We start from the raw sequence: 6,091 nt of genomic DNA, 5'->3' as shown, positions 1-6,091 counted from the left end.
GAAAATTCATTGGTAACTAATTTTAGTTAGTTAGGGAGGAGAATTTGGTAACTAATTCATTGGTAACTAATTTGGTAACTAATTCATTGGTAACTAATTCATTGGTAACTAATTTTAGAATTTGGTAACTAATTCATTGGTAACTAATTCATTGGTGACTCAGTTAGTTAGGGAGGAGAATTCATTTGGTAACTAATTTTAAAACACTATGTCGAAATACTTGTAGATTATGAAGGAGAATGCAGAATCAGCAAAAATGTTTTAAAGGAGTTGTCAAGGAGTTTCCTGTTATGAGATGACATTCTTCGGCTAAGGCCTCTAGTGCTACAACTTCGGTTTGTGAAAGCATGAGAAGCTCTGAACTTCACCCATCCCGGGACAGCGTGTTCCAGTATGGTCGGAAGTCCAATGTCCTGGTTGCCGGTCAGGCCCTGTTATACCTGGTCTGTGAATGAGGAAAGCATCCCTATCCAAGGTGGTACATTTGTCCTTGACCCAGGCCCACAGTCCAGAGACCTTGTCTCTTGATTTCTCGTAGAACATGTACTCTTGTGTCTCACTTCTTGAAACATTTTTTTGAGATCTGTGCACATGCATGTTGCTGCATGTCTGAAGGATGTCTTTTTCTCCAAATTAATTTAGAAATGTAATTTAAACCCAGTAAGAATACCAGTACTGTTTTTCCATTGGAAATAGACAAGTTGATGCTAAAGTTCAAATGAAAAAATAAACATACAAAAATAGCTAAGAATACTCTGAGAAAAGAAAGCTATGGTGTATGCTAACCTGATCAGATATTAAAGCATTCTAAAAACTTCTATAATTATACCTGCTGTGTGGTATTGGCTCATGAATTGTCAGGTGGAAGAGACTAGAAAGTCCAGAAATATCAAATATAGAGGGAAATCTACTGTGTAGTAAAGGTGGCAAATCATTGGGATAAAAATGAACTTTTTAATAAATAACCCTGTGGAATAATTGGACAGTCAGTTGGAAAAAGATAAAATTGTATTTTATACAACTATTATAATAATAATTATTATAATTATAATATTTATAAAATGTTATTATTGTTGTATTATTGTATAATTATTATACAATTACTGTACAATTTTATACATACCTCACATCATGCAAAAGAATAAACTCCAAATTGATCAGAGTTCTAAATTAAACCATGCAAATAGCAGACATGTACAGAGGTGAATTCTATTATAACCTGGATATGTGGAAAGACTTTCTAATTTCGACTTAAAAATCCAGACTTAATAAAAGACTGCTGCACTTGGAACATAAAACTAAAGCACTTATGTAAGGCAAAATACACCACGAACAAAGGCAAAAGACAGATGGCAAAATCTTTACAACTTTATAAATCTCAAATAAGGAGCTAATATTCCTAATATATAAAGACAGAAAGCCAGAAAATGCAAGCAATCTCTGAACTCAACTTAGTAGATTGTTTTTCCTAATAGCTTTGGTGTAGTGATTTCGAAACTGTTTTATGTGCATCATAGGATTAAGCAAATGAATAAATATATAGATTTGTTGGGAGCCAGTGTTTTACTGTGGGAAAAGAGGGATATAAATAAAGGATAATGGAAGGTAAGGAAGAACCCTGTGATGTTGGGTTGGTGTGAACTCATGATTAAAAGTGTGTCTGTGTACCTCACCCAGATCAGTGTTAACACCCATAGTGAGGGCATGCTGATATCATTTAGTTTTGTTAAGATGTGGTGGAAATGACAGTTTACCTCTATGGTCTTCCTCCCCAAAATGCATATCCCCAGTTTGATGACAGAACATCAGACAAATGCCAGTTCAGGGACATTAGACAAAATATCTGACCCAAACTCCTCAAAACTGTGAAGGTCATTGAAAACGAGGAAAGTCTGAGAAACCGTCACAACTAAAAGAAGCCTAAGGGGACACAACCACACTAAAAATAATGTTTCCTGAATGAGATCCTGGAACAGAAAACGGACATTAGATAAAAACTAAGAAAAAATAAAGTGTGGACTTTAGTTAATAATAATGTATCAATGTTGGTTCATTGTTAAACAAAAAATAGACTAATGATAGGGGAAACTGGGTGCAGAGTATGTGGGAACCCTCTGTACTATCTTTGCAGTTTTTCTGTAAATCAAAAACTTCTAAAATAAAGTTTTTTAAAATTAATTAGTCTTACTGTTACTTTAAGAAAAAGCATTTATGTGCTTATGTATTTTCTACTTTTCTATTTGGTGAATGGGCCTGGAAGCAATGATGCCTCAGTAGCAATAAGCAGACCTTGGTCTTTAAATACAATTCTCTAATAAAAGGAGCCAAAGCTTCTTGGGGTAATGTCTGATTCCAGGACGATGGCAGGGAAAGTACAAGATGAGTATGGAATATCTTCTTGTGCCAAAAAGTAGGGAGATGCTCAAAAAATATCACAGAGGATTCCCTGCTCACAACTGTGATGGTGTGATAGTACTAAACTAGGTAACATGTAGGAAACAAGTCTTTTCAGATATTGGACAACTGGTAGTGCAAGACTTTGGTCCCCAAGAGAGGGAAGAATAAATGAGTTCCTACAGCTGCAATGGTTTTCTCCCTGGAGGCATATTCCAGACAATGCAGGAAGGAGGAACGCAAGCAGAGCACAACAGATTTGCTGAAGTGAGACAAACAACAGAACTTGGGGAAACTGAAGTAACTGGAATTTGCTGAGCAGAGTGTGGAAGAGGAAGGAAGAGGAAGGAGGGAAATACTCTGAGAAAGAGCTCCAGAAGTATGCATAGGAGTCTCCCTGAGTTTTTGGCTGAAAACTAAGCTGCACATAGATCTGTTTAAAGTGAAATTCTAGAACACGCAAAACTGTAGGGACAGAAAGTAGATCAGTGGTTGCTTTGGTCCAGGGGTCCAGGGAAAGTCAGAAAAGGAATAGAAGGGGAATTTTGGGGATGATGGAAACCTTCCATATCTTTATTGAGGTGATGAGTACATGGATGTATATGTTTGTCAAAGCTCTTTGAAGTATATTCTTCAGGATTCAGCTTGAAGAGGGCTTCTGTGGGCAAAACTGGGACAATTTAAGCATCAATATAATTAGAGTTGCAATATTGCTCAAAATATTTCATATGTCCATACTAAAATAAATGATGAATGAATGAGATGAGAAAGAACTTACAGAATTCCAACTGGTAAATGTAGAAGGAATGATAGAGTTAGAAAATATCTTTCAACCATCATGGTAGTAATTGATTCAGGCAGAAATCTCATTGATTAGAAATCTGTTGCTAAAGATTGATGATGAACAGGATATCTTTGTAGTCTCAAATTATCTCCCCACAGATAACTTGCTACAAAAACAAAAATACTTTAGCGTGATCACAGTTAATCAAATGATTTGAATTTGCAACTGTCTTCTGGACTGTAGGTTCTCGAGGTGTGAAATTCAAACTTGCTGTGCTCAGTCACTTCTTGATTTAATATAGTAACCAGATCTTGTCTCTAAGATGTTGATGTTTTGTTTGTCATGAACTTTTTACATTGAGCTTTATTTTAAAAAATACTTCATTGATCTATCATGTTTTTTGATTTCTGGGTTGTTTTTTTTTTTTTTTTTTTGGTGCCCCATTAAACGTTGTGCTTGAAGGAGTGCTTCACTCGCTCTAGTTGTGGCCTTGGCTTAAGCATGTTTGGGGGGGGTGGTGAGGAAAGGAGGGATGGAAGAACAGATGCGCTGCGGCATCTAAACTCTACCCTATTCTCAGGTTCCTGTCCCTTGTGTTCTTCGAGATAAGTTGTTTTCTTCTCACCTCTTGGAAAGACTCCTTGGCCTTTGAAAAGCTGTCTGAGTCCAACAGTCCCAAACTAATCATTCTAAAAGCTGCGCTTTGTGCTTCACATATACTGACAGTGTAAAACAGATACTATTTTCCTCATCTTGACTATGAAGTAAAGGGAGATGGACAAAGGTTAAATGACTTGCTAAAGGACACAGAGCTGGTGGAGTGGAGGAGTTGGTATTTCCACAAAACCAGACCTTAGTACCTGTGGGTGGGGGAGATGCTGCCTCTGCCTTCTGAGTGATGAGTGAGCCAGTGTGGTGGAACCTTGGAGAAAGCATCTTCAGAGACAGAAGACATTTGCTTCATGATGTCACAGAAGCCATGAGGCCTCTTGGAAACAGAACCAAAGAGACTGGAGCCCTGGACTCTGGGCTGGGACCTGAGGGAGACAGAGTGTGAGGGTGCCCAGAGGAGAAAGTCACTGGGCCATTCAGGCTTGTGCTGATTATTCTAAGAAATAACCACAAAGGATAGGTTTCATATCAGGGCTTCTGGTCAGTCCTGTAGGGTAGGTCAGCTGGGATTCCTGAGGCTGCGTGTGTCAGGCAGCTGGATGACCCAGCTGGGAACAAATTTGAATGGAACCACAAAGCCATAACAAGGCTGAAGGTGAGGAGCCCCAGGCACCCAAGTGGGGACAGGTTGTGGCCGGCCAGTAATAACAGACCAGAGTCTTAACCTCTGTGGAGGTAAGATTGGGCGTTTGGTTTGGAATGTGATAGTTTGAAATATCTGTTAGGTATATAAGTAGAAATATTGACCATGACTTCAGGAGAGATGTCTGGACTGAAATCTTAAATTGAGAAATATTTTTATCGGGTAGCTATTTTGTATTCTGTTACATACTGAGGCATATCAGTTTTTCCCTTTCTACCTTTTATTTTGCTCAAAAGTTGTTTTCCTACTCCTAAATTATAAATGTCCATCTTTGTTTTTCTGTAGAACTTTATGGGAATATTTACAATGCATTTATTTCCATCTGTTTGGAATTTGTTATGCTGTAAAGTGTGATGGATCAAATGCTATCTGTAAAATCTGTACTTTGAAGATTTATTAAAGTTTTCTTCATGAGTAATTATCAACGATTAATTGTAAATATTACATGGTTATTTTAAAAGAATGACTAAAATTTTTCTTATAGTTCTTCTTCATTTCTTTTTCTTAATTTTAATACTCCTGTTATATTTTGGGTCATTTGGATTTATTTTTTATTCTCTGATGTGGTCTTTCATAGTTTTAATTTATTTGATTTCTGTATTAGTTACCTATTGTTGTATAGCAAATTACCCCAGAACTTAATGGCTTAAACAACAGTCAACATTTATAATCTCCCACAGTGTCTGTGAGTCAGGAATTTGGGAGCAGCTTAGCTGGCTGTAGTCAAGATGTCATTTAGGGCTTCAGTCAACTAAAGGCTGAACTGGGACCAGAATATCTGCTTCCAGGTGTCTCACTCATGTGGCTGGTAAGTTGGTGCTGGCTTTGGGCAAAAGGCCCTAGTTCCGGGAATTGCCTGGCAGTCCAGTGGTTAGGACTCCACACTTTCACTGCCAAGGATGCAGGTTCAATCCCTTGTCAAAAAAAGGCCCCAGTTCTACTCCATGTGGGTCTCTCCATAGCGCTAAGTGTCTTTATGACATGGTGGCTAGATCACCCCTAGAATGAGTGATCCAGGAGCTGCAATGACTTTTATGACCAAGTGTTGACGAAAAAATTAACGGTTGATCTAAGAAAGAAATGGAAAATTTTATTCAAGCCAACCTGAGGATTATAACTGGGGAGACACTCTTTCAGAAAGCTCTGAGGACTGTTCCACCCGTTAGAGGTCAAAGCACAGTTACATAATTTTTTTGAGACAAAAGGTTATATGTATTATACGTGTCATTTTATCAGATGACATTGACTGCTTACACAATCCAGATCTACACGTACAAAGCAAGTCATCAGTCATGGGTCATCATGCCCCTTATAAGATTGAGAAGGAAGGCTCTCTCCTAAGGAGTTGTGACCCTTTATGAGATAAAAAGGAAGGTTATCTCCTAAGGAGGTCTGGTTAATGCAGGTGCACAATTCACAATAAAGGGGAGGGAGGAAGCCCAAATGGGCAAAGAAAAATTTTGTTTTTAAATTTTTCTTGGCTTGCCATAAAACGTGAATTTTTATTTCATTGGAAGTCACACACCACCATACTTTGTTGGTCACGGAGACCAGTTCTGACTGAGTCAGTATGGGCAGGGACTACACAAGGGTATGAA

Source organism: Eschrichtius robustus, chromosome 19, assembly GCF_028021215.1.
Source record: "Eschrichtius robustus isolate mEscRob2 chromosome 19, mEscRob2.pri, whole genome shotgun sequence".
NCBI lineage: Eukaryota > Metazoa > Chordata > Mammalia > Artiodactyla > Eschrichtiidae > Eschrichtius > Eschrichtius robustus.
The sequence above is the reverse complement of the archived record's forward strand: the minus strand, read 5'-3'. Positions refer to the sequence as shown.